General features: G+C 38.9%; 1 protein-coding gene across 1 annotated transcript in view; it reads left to right on the top strand.

Moving 5' to 3' along the window:
• HS6ST3 (heparan sulfate 6-O-sulfotransferase 3) overlaps positions 1-13,567 on the top strand; it is an 823,801-nt gene that overhangs the window by 727,302 nt on the left and 82,932 nt on the right. The window lies entirely within an intron of this gene.

Genomic DNA, 13,567 nt, shown 5'->3' with positions numbered 1-13,567 from the left:
AGATGGAAACAACCTAGATGCCCATCCACAGATGAATGGATAAACAAACTATGGTACATACACACAATGGAGTACTATGCAATGATAAAGAACAATGATGAACCTGTGAAGCATCTCACAACATGGATGAATCTGGAGGGCATTATGCTGAGTGAAATAAGGTAATCACAAAAGGACAAATATTGTATGAGAATCACTACTGTAAAAATTCATGAAAAGGTTTACACACAAATAGAAACAATTTTTGTTGGTTACAAGGGATAGGAGGGGTTGGTGGGGGAACCGAATAGACAATAGATAAGTGGTAACTTTGGTGAAGGGTAAGACAGTACACAATACTGGGGAAGCCAGCACAACTTGACCAAGGCAAGATCATGGAAGCTCCATAGACACATCCAAAGTCCCTGAGGGAGTGAATGGCTGGGCGGAGTTCTGTGGGGACCATGGTCTCGGGGAACATCTAGACCAATTGGCATAACATAGTTTATAAAGACAATGTTCTACATTCTACCTTGGTGAGTAGCATCTGGGGTCTTAAAAGCCTGTGAACAGCCATCTAAGATACTCCACTGGTCTCACCCCTTCGGGAGCAAAGGAGAATGAAGAGAATAGGATACAAGGAAAAGATTAGTCCAAAGGACTAATGGACCACAACTACCACGGCCTCCACCAGACTGAGTCCAGTACAATTAGACGGTGCCGGGCTACCACCACTGACTGCTCTGACTGGGATCACAACAGAGGGTCCCAGACAGAGCTGGAGAGAAATGTAGAACAAAATTCTAACACACAAAAAAGACCAGATTTACTGGCCTGACAGAGACTGGAGACACCCCGAGAATATGGCCTCTGGACATCCTTTTAGCTCAGTGAAGTCACTCCCGAGGTTCACCGTTCAGCCAAAGATTAGACAGTCCCAGAAAACAAAACGAGACTAATGGGGCACGACAGTCTAGGGACAAGGACTAGAAGGCAGGAGAGGACAGGAAAGAGGGTAATAGGGAACCCAAGTTTGAGAAGGGAGAGTGTTGACATGTCACGGGGTTGTTAACCACTGTCATAAAACAATATGTGTACTGTTTAATGAGAAACTATTTGTTCTGTAAACGTTCAACTAAAGTACAATAAAAAAGGGAAAAAATTAAAATTAAAATTAAAAACATGGCAAAAGGGATTGAATGTTTTTAAATATAGAATGTAGTATTCGGAGAGGCTCCGTTTTTTTATTTTTTGTTTGTTTGTTTGTTTTAAATATTGTTATTTTGACTCAGAAAAGAGGCTCCCAGAAATTTGTTGGTGAGGGGGCAGAGTACAAGAGAAACAGAAAGATGAATGCTCACATAATGCTGGTGAGAAAGGGTGCACCTTTGATGAAAACGGGCTTAATTAGAAACGTAGAATTTTAGAACTGTAATGGATCTCAAAAATAATGTAATCCCCAGTTCCCTTTAGCAGATGAAGAAATTAAACTTAAATTAGTCAAGGGCACATGCTGTTGTGCGACAAAACTGATCCACATGAAATTGGTGCAGTCTAATTCGACCTGTTTTCATCTACAAAAATGGTTCAGCCTAATAGAATCTGAGTTGCCAGTCTCACAGTCCGTTATCACAACAGACAGCAGAAACCAGATCCTTTGACTGTGCCTTGTGCTCGAAGGCTGGCTTAGGTTCCCTTTCCAGGTCACACAGAATGAACAAAAGATGGTCTGGCAGAAAAAGACAGAGACAAACCAGGCTCACACAAATAGAAAAGCAACAAAGAGACACGCATACCAAGAAACACACACACAGGAAGAGAGACAAGGAAGAGAAGGGAAGCCCATGTTTCATTGAGCACCTACTATGCGATGGGCACTGTTCTGCACACACACATATCCAAAATTTAATTCCCAAAAATATTGCTCTACGGATGTTACCCCCACTTTGTACATGCAGAAACTTGGAGTTAAAGCAACTTTTCAAAGGTTACATCTCTGACATAAACCAGATCATAGCCATTGCCTTGCTAAGGAGCCCTGGTGGCATAGTGGTGAAGAGCTTGGCTACTAACCAAAAGGTAGACAGTTCAAATCCACCAGCCGCTCTTTGGAAACACTATGGGACAGTTCTACTCTGTCCTATAGGGTCGTTATGAGTCAGAAGTGACTCGATGGCACCTCACACCAACAAAACAAACAGAAATAACACGGCTTCCCATTGCTCTTAACACCAACCTAGACCTCATGCTATGGTCTACAAGACTCTACAATGTGTGACTTCATCTCTCTCCTTTCTGCCCCTCAAGACATTCCAGCCATATTGGCCTCCTCTTTGTTTCTGGAACTTGCCAGTAGCGCTTAGCAGAGTTTATAATCATCTTTATTTATCTGCTCACTTGTTTGTGAGCAGTGTTTGTTTCCTTCACAAGATTGTTAAGTTCCTTGATGTCAAATGCATTTGTTTTGTTTATCCTTCTCTTCCCAGAACCTAGCACATACCTGGCATGTGGTAGGTGCTCAGTAAATGTTAGCTAATCAGTGGATAAACTGTTGGGGCAAGAATATAAATTCAGGTTTGTTCTCAAAGGATGTATTTCTTCCATTGGGCCATAAGGATCTCCCAAGGGTGGTTACACAGATCTTTGTAAACTTAGACACAGAGACAAAACACGTATACACACATACACAAATACACACCCACACTTACAAGGGATAACATTACAAACAGGGTAATTTGATATGTAATCAAAAAAGGCTTTTTAATTTTCTTATTTTTAAATCAGAATAAAATTGACTTTTTTAAGATGTACTGTTTTATGAGTTTTAGCACATGTATAGATTCATGTAACCACCCCAACAATCAGGTTACAGAACATTTCCACACACACACACACACATACAAAACCTCCTTCGTGTTACCCTTTTTTGGTCAAACCTTTCCCCGTTCTCACCCCTGACAACCACTGACGTATTCTGCATCACCACAGTTTTGTCTTTTCAGAAAATCATATAAAGGAATCATCTGACTTCCTGAGATCGGCTTTTTTCACTCAGCATAATTTCCTTGCCATCTGTCTAATTTGTTGTGTATAACAATTGTCTATTCCATTTTACTGATGCGTAGTGTTCCCTTGGAGGGACTATACCACCGTTTGTCAATCCGTTCACTAACTGATGGACATTCGGGTTCTTTCCAGTTGTTAGGAGTTACGTATTGGGTGGCTATAAACATTCATGTATAGGTTGTGTGCACTTAAGTTTTCATTCCTCTGGAGTAAATACCTAGGAGTGGGATGCCTGGGTCATATCTTAAGTGTATGTTTAACTTCTTAAGAAACTGATGAAATGTTTTTCAGAGTTGCTGCAATAGTCTGCATTTCCACCACCAATGTATGAGAATTCTAGTTGTTCTCCATCTTTACCAGCACTTGGCATTATTGTTCACGTATGTATGTGGTGGTACAAACAGTTAGTGTGCTTGGCTGCTAACCAAAAGTTTGGAGGTTCACATCCACTCAGAGGCACCTCAGAAGAAAGGCCTGGAGATCTACTTCTGAAAAATCAGCCATTGAAAACCCTATGGAGCAATTTTACTCTGATGCACATGGGCTAACCATGAGTCTAAATCAACACTACAGCAACTGGTTTTACGTATGTATGTGCATACATATGTGTGTACATACTTATTTATTTATTTTAGCCATTCTAATCTAATAGGTGTGCAGTGACATCTTATCATGGTTTTAATTTGCATTTCCTTAATGGGTTATGATGTTAAGAATGTTTTCATATACTTAATTTCCATTTTTATGTCTTTTCTGAAGTATGTGTTCAAATATTTTGCCCATTTTTTAATTGGGTTGTTTGTCTTATTACTGAGTTGTAAGAGTTCTTTATATATCCACTCTTCACTTACCAACATGGTTAGGTTCCAAAGACCAAGTCATTATGCAAAAATCAGCGTTATGTGAAAATGGAGGAAGACTACATCAGATTACAAAATGGAGGATGACTACATCATTACATAACGGCCCAACCACTGAGAATTATGGCCCAGCCAAGTGACACATAACCTTAATTATCACAGCCAGTGTTACTTTCGCCTCATACCTGCTAGACATACATCATTAACATGCAAATAGTCAGATAGTAATTTTTTTACTATTATTGTAAATGAGAAATGTCAGATAATGAGATAGTCAACGAGTGAGGAGTAGGTGTATATATTTTTAATTGCGTTCTTAGTATTTGCAAATATTTTCTCTCAGTCTATAGCTTTTCTGTTCTGTCTCTTGACAATGTCATTCACAGAGCAAAATTTTAGTTTTGATAAAGTCCAGTTTATCACATTTTCTCTTATGGAAGCTGCTTTTGGAGTCATATCTAACAGCACTTTGCCTAACTCAAGGTCTTGAAGGTTTTAGGCTATGTTTTCTACCGAAAATTTTCTCATCTTACGTTTAGGTCTATGATCCATTTTGAGTTAATTTTTGTATAAGGACTCAGGTGTAGGTTGAGGTTCGTTTTCTATGCCTATGGATGCCCAATTGTGCCAGGGATGTTTGTTGAAAATACTATCCTTCCTCTGTTGAATTGCCTTTCCAACTTTTTCAAAAATCCATTGAGTGTACTTGTTTGCATCTATTTCTGAGTTCTCTATTCTGTTCCATTGCCTATGTGCCTTTCTCTTTGCCAACACCATACAGTCATAATTACTATAGCTTTATTGTTGTTGTTAGGTACAGTCAAGTCAGTTCTGACTCGTAGTGATGCTGTGTACAACAGAACAAAACACTGCCGGGTCCTGCGCCATCCTCACGATCATTGTTATGCTTGAGCCCATGGTTGCAGCCACTGTGTCAATCCATCTCATGAAGGGTTTTCCTTTTTGTCACTGAGCCTCTACTTTACCAAGCCTGATGTCCTTCTCCAGGGACTGCTCCCTTCTGATATCATGTCCAAAGTATGTGAGATGAAGTCTTGCCATCCTTGCTTCTAAGGTGCATTCTGGCTGTACTTCTTCCAAGACAGATTTGTTTGTTCTTCTGGCAGTAAGTCTTAGATAGTGTAAGTCCTCCAACTTAAATCTCCTTTGTCCCTATTGCTTTGACTATATTATTTTGTCTTTCCATATAAATTTTAGAATCAGCTTGCCTATATCTACAAAACATCCTTCTGGGGTTTTGATTGCAATTTCATTAAATGCCTGAGCTCACTTTGGGGAGAATTGGTATCTCAACTATATTGACTTTTCTTAATCTATGAACACGGTATTTCAGGTCAATTATCAGGTCTTCTTTTGTTTTACTAGGGTTTATTAGGTCTTTCTTTCATCAGTGTTTTGTAGTTTTGAACATATAGTTCTGCTACTCTTGATGGACTGTTCTGTAAATGTCAATTAGATCCAGTGGTTGATGATGTTGTCCAGTTCTTCTACAGCTTGTTGATTATCTGTCTGTTTGTTATAGTGATTGGAGTCCCTGGGTGGTGCAAATGGTTAATGCACTGGGCTGCTAACTGAAAGACTGACTGTTCAAGTCCACCCAGTGGTGCCTCAGAAGAAAGATTTGGTGATCTACAGCTGAAAAAAATATCAGTCATTGAAAACCCTACAGAGTAGTTTCTACTCTGACACACATGGTGTTGCCATGAGTCAGAATCAACTCAATGAGAATTGGTTTTTGGTGTTATATTGATTAGTGAGAAAAATGTGTTGAATTCTCCAACTATGTGGCTGTGTCCTTTTTTTTTTCTTTCAGCTTTATCAATTTTTGTGTCATGTTTTTTGAAATTCTGTTGTTAATCACATATACATTTAGCATAGTTATGTATTCTTGGTAAATTGACCCTTTATTATTATGCAGTTTTCTTCTTTGCCCTTGGTAATTTCCTTTGTTCTGAAGTCTATTTTTTCTGAAATTAATATAGCTACTCCAGCTTCTGTTTGATTATTGTTTGCATAGGTATCTTTTTCTAGCCTATTACCTTTAAACTACCTATTCTATTTCTATTTAAAGTAAGTTTCTTATAGACAATGTGTAATTAGGTCTTTTTTTTTCTTTGCCATTCTGCCGATCTTTATCTTTTAATTGGTGTCATTTGGCTAGTTACACTTACTGTAATTATTGATATTCTAGGATTTAGGCCTACCATTTTTATTATTTAGTTTTTATTTGTTCCCTTAGTTTTTCATTCTTCTCTTTTCCCATTCTTCCCTTCTTCTGGGTCACTTGAATATTTTCTATTATTCCATTTGATTTATCTATTAAATGTTTAAATATTTTCTCTTTGTAACTTTTCTTATTGGTTGTCTAGGGATTACATTATCCATACTTAAATTTTCGTAGTCTACTTAGAAGTAATATTTTATCACTTCAAGTGGAACGTGGAAATTTTACCACTATAGGGACCCCTTTGCTCTTCCCCCTTTATGTTGTAATCATCATATCTATTATATCTATTATATGTTGAAACCCCTGTCAGACAATGTTATCATTTTGTTTTCAACCATCATTCATTTTTAGAGAATAAGTTGGTGAAACATAGTCTATTATATTAACCAGATATTTGCCATTTCCATTGTTCTTTCTTCCTTCCTGAAGTTTCAAGTTTCTTACTTGTACTATTTCTCTTTTATTTGAAAAAACATTTTTTTTTCTTTTAGAACAGGTCTGCTTGATTGATTCTCTTAGTTTTTCTTCTTCTGAGAACATCCTTTCTCACTTTTATTCCTGAAGTGTGTTTTCATTGGATATAGAGTTTGGGGTTGACAGTTCTTTTCTTTCCACACTTAAAAAAGGTTGTTATACTGTCCCCTGGCCTCCATGGTTTTCTATTAACAAACTCATACTCATTTGAATCCTTGTTCCTCTGTAGGTAATGCAGTGCTTTTCTCTGGTTGCTTTTAGGATTTTTTTCTTTGACTTTTGTTTTTCGCAGTTGGATTATGATTTTTAGAGGGTATGGATTTATTTAAACGTATTTTATTTGGAATTCACTGAGCTTCTTAAATCTGTAAGGTTATACTTTCTTGCCAAATTTGGGATGTCTTCATTATATCTTCAAGTATTTTTTTCTGCACAAAACTCTTTTTACACTCATTCTGGGATTTTAATAGCACAAATGATAGACCTTTTGGTGTTGTCCCCAGGTTCTTGAGGCACTATTGAATTTTTTCCCCACTTTTTCCCTCTCTATTTGTGAGTTTGTATACTTTCTATTGATCTGTATTTAAGTCTACCAGTTTCATTCTGTCATCTCCATTCTGCTATTGAATCCATCCAGTGAGTTTTACTTATTTGGGATTTTTTTCAATTCTGAAGTTTTTATTTGATTATTCCTTATACCCTCTATATCTCTGCTGAGACTTTATGTCTTTCCATTTATTTCAATAACAGTCACTCATACTTCTTGGAGCATTGTTATAATACCAAAAAAAAAACCAAACCCGTTGCTGTCAAGTCAATTCCGACTCATAGTGACCCTATAGGACAGAGTAGGACTGCCCCATAGGGTTTCCAAAAAACACCTCGTGGATTTGCACTTCCAACCTTATGGTTAGCAGTCAAACTCTTAACCACCATGCCACTAGGATTTCCATTGTTATAATAGCTGCTTTAAACTCTTCATCTAATAATTCCAAAATCTATTTTATTTCAAAATTGTCATGTGTTTATTGTCTTCTCATGTGCAAGATGAGATTTTCCTATTTTTTCATATGTTGAGTAATTTGACATTATATCCTAGACATTTTGAATATCATAGGTCCCTGGGAACACAAATGGTTTGCACTCAACTACTCACATAAAGATTGATGGTTCAAACCCACCCAGCAGTGCTGCAGAAGAAAGGCCTGGAAATCTGCTTTCATTAAGATTACAGCCAAGAAGCGGTTCTACTCTGTAACACATGGAGTCACCATGAGTCTGACTTGGCTCAATGGCAACAGGTTTTGGGGTTTTTTTAAAAAAAATTATATGTATTATGGGGATTAATGTTGAATGTATAGCGAATGTTGATTTTTTTGTTTAGCAGGAAGTCAACCTGATTATGTTGAGACCAAAAGTTCCTACCTCACTTTCTTTGGGCTGTAGTTCTAATATAAGTTCATTTTTCAAAATATTTACCATGTTCTCTGGTTCTGTTATATACATGAACCTCCCTGTGGCCAGTCTAGGACCTGCACAATTGTCTACCTGATATTTCAGTCTTTGAAGCTTTTGAAATGCTCTCTAGGTTTAGATTCACACATGCACAGGTTGGTGGTGAGCCTAGGAGTTCATACACAACTTTATGAAATCCCTTTCTTTGGCTCTTTCCTCTTTGGAATCTCTCTATACTTTTTTGCTTCCAAGAGCCGCTTTCATGGCCCTCTGGGTAGAAAGCCAGAACTTAATTTTGCTGCTTTTTAATGTATTTTCTGCAATTGCAGGAGCCCTGGTGGCGTAGTGGTCAAGAGCTCAGCTGCTAACCAAAAAGTAGGCAGTTCAAATCCACGAGCCGCTCCTTGGAACCTTAGGGGGAAGTTCTACTCTGTGCTATAGGGTCGCTATGAGTCAGAATTGACTTGACGGCAATGGTTTTTTTTTTTTTTAAATTACAAGAGAGCATATAGACTTTGATTCCCTAAATTGAAATTGTTAATCATGAATTCTCGTGTTCTAGAGGTCTTTTCCTCCCTGCTACACGCATTGATATTAGATGCACTTCTGAGGAAGTTGCTTCTTTCTTTAGCTCTTAGTGGCTATTTACAGTATCAGGTCTTTAAGTTTACAGTGTTCTTCTTAGGTTGAGCGATGACTACCGTATGCAGCAGCAAGATACTGAACCTTGATGGATCTCCATTTTATGAGGAAGTTTCTCCTGGCTGTGCTCATTGTTGACCTCCTTTAACTTCTGAACATTGGTCCTGTGGTGTCCTGCATGCTAATATTCCATTTTTCATCATCAATAATAAATATTTAATAAGTACCTATTGGGACACTAAATGGTGCATGCAAACGTGCTCAGCTGCTAACTGAAAGGTTGGAGGTTCGAGTCTACCCAGAGTTACATAGGAACAAAGATCTGGCAATCTATTTCTGAAAAAATCAGCCATTGAAAACCCTATAGAGCACAGTTCACTCTGACACATATGGGGCTGCCGTGAGTCAGAATTGACTTGATGGTTTACCTGTTAGGCACAGGGTGAGACATGGCCAGTCCATGTTGTATAACCACCATCTTGTAGCAAAAGTAGATGGTATTTATTGATTTTCTCTGGTCTCTCTGAGCCCAGAGGTCACTTCAGAAGCCTTTCCAACACACAGTTCCAAGCAGCCATACCAAGCAATCATATCTGACACATGGGGTAAACTTAACTGCCATAACTATGCCAGACTATATGATAATGTGTGCAATCCGGGACTATAGGAAAATAATACCCATTCTTCGTCACATTTGAGAAACTTTTATAAGTATGGCGGAAAAGTAGAGCAAAAAATTGTACCTTCACCTTGACAGTACAACACTGGCCACCTCTTCCTTTGTCTGTTCTTCTTTATCTGCTTTGATTTTCACAGTCTGTGCCATCCTCTATCACTGTCACGTAACTTAGATCTCTGCCATTCTGCTCTTGATAGCTATTTTAAATTAATGATGACTTCCTAGAAGGCCTTGTTAAGGGTATTCCTGTCTACTTTAATCTGCATAATGATTTAATGAGGCAAAATAATATGGTTCTAATTTTCCCTATGACTTTATATTTATAATTTTATATATAAATAGTATAAACACACACAGATATATACACTATACCATATATGTGGTAACATATGTATGTATTGCATTTATATATGTATATGTACATGCATACATATAAATATGTGTATGTGTATATACTTATACATATATATATATATAGAGAGAGAGAGAGAGAGAGAGTCCTAGTGGTTCAACTGTTAAGCATTTGGCTGCTAACTGAAAGGTTGGCAGATCAAACCCACCCAGGTGCTCCAAAGGAGAAAGACCTGGTGATCTGCTCCCATAAAGATTACAGCCAAGGAAACCCTACGGGGCAGTTCTACTCTGTCACATGGGGTCACTATGAGTTGGAATTGTCTCGACAGCACCTAATATCAACAGCACTGAAATTCCCTTACATCATAAGTGAAAAATGAATTGTCATTTCAGTATAGATTCAGGCTAATGACGAAGTTAAAAATGATCTTTTGCGAAAAGAGATTGTCTACATTTCATAGCAGGATTTAAACTAATGTTCAGTGGTAGATTTACACACATGAGCTGTAGGGTGGAAACATATTTTGATCCTGAATTTGAAAAACCAATGATGACTCAGATGGTTCCCTAGAATCTCAGAATCCCAGCCCATTTTGACCTTCTGGTCCCTCAGTGCTCCTTGGAACGTGTCCCACATTTGTCACTGTAGTCTTTGATTTTTGTGTAGCTGCTGCTGGAAGTTGCTGGTCTCTCCAGCCTCCTGGCCTCCAATTTCAGTCAAGTCTCTAAATAGTCACTTATTTGGCCTCAGGCATTAACTTAGAGGCCAGGATGTTGCTTTTTGACCATCTGAGCACAGATTGCCAGTTGAGGGGAAATTTATAGGCCGTGGTTTGGCCTGGACAGAGAGGCCTGTGGTCCATGTTCACTTTTCCAGGAGGAGGGAGAACTATTTACCTTGGGCATCAAGTATTTCAGGGACAGGGAGGGCAGCTTTTCCTCTCTGAACTGGCACGGCTTTGTTTACCTGGAGAGGTTTTGCTGTGTGGCGGACTGGCAGTTTGACCTGGAAATTTTGATTCTCCACCATGCCTCTTGTAATGAGAAACTTCTGGTGACATGTTTATTAATCTTAGTTAAGACACACCTGCCCACATGGCTTCTACCTGGAAAGCACTCGCCACCATCAATCCTTCATGATCAGCTCGTCTTCCTTGTCTCCTGGCACCACACCACTTTGTGGAGAGGACCAAGGGCTACTTGTCTTTGGTCACGTGTGGCCCATGCCTTGTAAGTTGGAATGATGGTGAGACAGAAAACAAATTGCTTAGCCCTGAGAAGTGAGCCAGCTTGTGCTTTTGCAGAAATACCCTTGTAGTCACTGACCTTCAGTAGAAAGGATTCATTTCACACTATTTTTTACCTTACAGTGTCAATGTTGTGGTAATGAGGTGCCTTCTCTGCATCCTCCCACTCAGACAGGCAGCATTGAGAAGTACAGCTGCACACAGCAGGAGTCTAATCACCACTTCCAGTGGCGAGGGCTCACAGCAATGGAAGAGGGTGGTAGTTTTTGATTGGAGAGACTCTCCTCGCCATTCCCACATCCATTATTATTGCTTCCCTGGAAACTCCTGCGTATGTGTTGCTTACCATGGAGGCTATACCTCCATAAACAGAAACGTTATTCTGGGGTGAGATTAGCCAAGGTGTTAAATTCATCAATGTGATGGGGAGTGGACTTGGTAGTTGGGGTACCGAGAGGAAGCAGCAATTGTCTGTGAAATACAAAACAGCCCAGACTATTAGGGAAGGAGAGTTGGTGAGTTGTGAGGCTGCCAATGGTAACATGATATTTCCCTGCATCCCACCATGTCAAAAGGGAATTTACTGTGTTTTTACCTCTTGTTTCCTTCCGGCTTGCGGGCAGGAGAATTGCAGTGTGTGCCTTGATAATTTAAACAGCCATCATTAGGGCAATGCACATTTGATGTCTGATTAAATCTCGCATACCACAAGAGCACAACCACACTGCCAACCCAGGATCTTTACATACCGTAGCAAGCACAGATAATATAAATCTGCAATCAATTCTCAGGACGCCAGAGTGCTAGGAATTTATTTCCACTACCATGCTCTGGAACTTGGGGACTTCTGCTAGTTTTAAGTAAACCCCTGGGAGGGAATGAAGGTATTGCTATGGTTCTCAGAAGTGTCTCCCTCATAAAATATTGTTTAAAGATAATAATGCATTTCATTTTAGCTTTATTGTCATCACCCAAATATATTCTCATTAATTGAATTCTGTGGCATGCTACGGAGGAATGGAATCACTGAGGAGGATTTAGGTGTGCCTTTATCCAAATTCCCTTTGTTTTGCTGATTTTGCACTTATAACACCTTCCATTCCCTCAGACAAATGGCACTGCGCAGGCTGCTGATTTTCTGCGGAGACAAGAACTGTGTCCTAAGCCTTCAGGTTATAATTTATCGTGATGTCATTTTGCACAAAATCACCACACTTACCTATCATCAATTCTGTTATTTCAACCCCTGGTCACAGATTAAATGGCAAAACTTCAGATATTCACCTTCTATGTGAAAATGTAAAGTCCACAACTTACAATTAGGCAGCAGATGTGTTCTGCATATTTGTAAAGCACATGCGATAAATACTTCTCTGTGCAGATCAGAATTCCAGGACACTGCGATAAAAGGTTGGATCTGAATGGAGAAATCTACAATCTCTAAACAATAGACATAGTTTCACACTGAAGATTCTGTATCAACATTGAGATTTCCTGGGTATTTATGAGCAGAGTTTTTAAAATAAATGTATTTTAAGATAGCTCTACAGGACTCCAATGCTCTGAAGGGAAACAAAAATGAATCTTCTCTTTGACAAATTACTTTGCCTGCAAATAAGATATTTGACCAAATCTGTTTTTTTTTTTCTTCTCCCTTATTTTTTTGGACAGATAAGTGGACTTATATTCTTTTCTTTTAATTTTTTTTTTTTATTGTACTTTAGGTGAAGGTTTACAGAACAAATAGCCTCTCATTAAACAGTCAGTACACATCGTTTTATGACATTGGTGAACAACCCCGCGACATGTCAACACTCTCGCTTCTCAACCTTGGAGGACCTCTTTTTTTTTGGTGAAAATATACATAGCCAAAGTGACACCATTTAAAAAATTTCTACATGTACAATTCAGTGACATGGATTACATTCTTCCAGTTGTGCTGCTATTCTCACTATCCTTTTCCAAATTATTCCATCACCATTGTCTTCAATTCACTGTCCCCTAGGCTTCCCATCAAACCTTTTGAGTTACTGTTGTCAATTTGATCTCACATAGATAATTTTTTTTTTGTACTTTAGGTGAAGGTTTACAGAACAAATAGTTTCTCGTTAAACAGTTAGTACACATATTGTCCTATGACAATGGTTAACAACTCCATGACATGTCAACACTGTCTATTCTCAACCTTGGCTTCCCTATCACCAGCTTTCCTGTCCCCTCCTGCCTTCTAGTCCTTGTCCCTGGACTGTCGTGCCTCATTAGTCGCATTTTGTTTTATGGGGCTGTCCAATCCCTGGCTGAACGGTGAGCCTCGGGAGTGACTTCACCACTGAGCTAAAACGGTGTCCAGGGGCCATATTCTTGGAGTTTCTCCAGTCTCTGTCAGGCCAGTAAATCTGGTCTTTTTTTGTGTTAGAATTTTGTTCTATATTTCTCTCCAGCCCTGTCCGGGACCCTCTGTTGTGATCCCAGTCAGAGCAGTCAGTAGTGGTAGCCGGGCACCATCTAGCTATACTGGACTCAGTCTGGTGGAGGCCTTGGTAGATGTGGCCCATTAGTCCTT

Source organism: Trichechus manatus, unplaced genomic scaffold (assembly GCF_000243295.1).
Source record: "Trichechus manatus latirostris isolate Lorelei unplaced genomic scaffold, TriManLat1.0 scaffold00013, whole genome shotgun sequence".
Lineage (NCBI taxonomy): Eukaryota > Metazoa > Chordata > Mammalia > Sirenia > Trichechidae > Trichechus > Trichechus manatus.
Note: the sequence above shows the minus strand (reverse complement) of the source record. Positions and strands in the feature narration are given on the sequence as shown.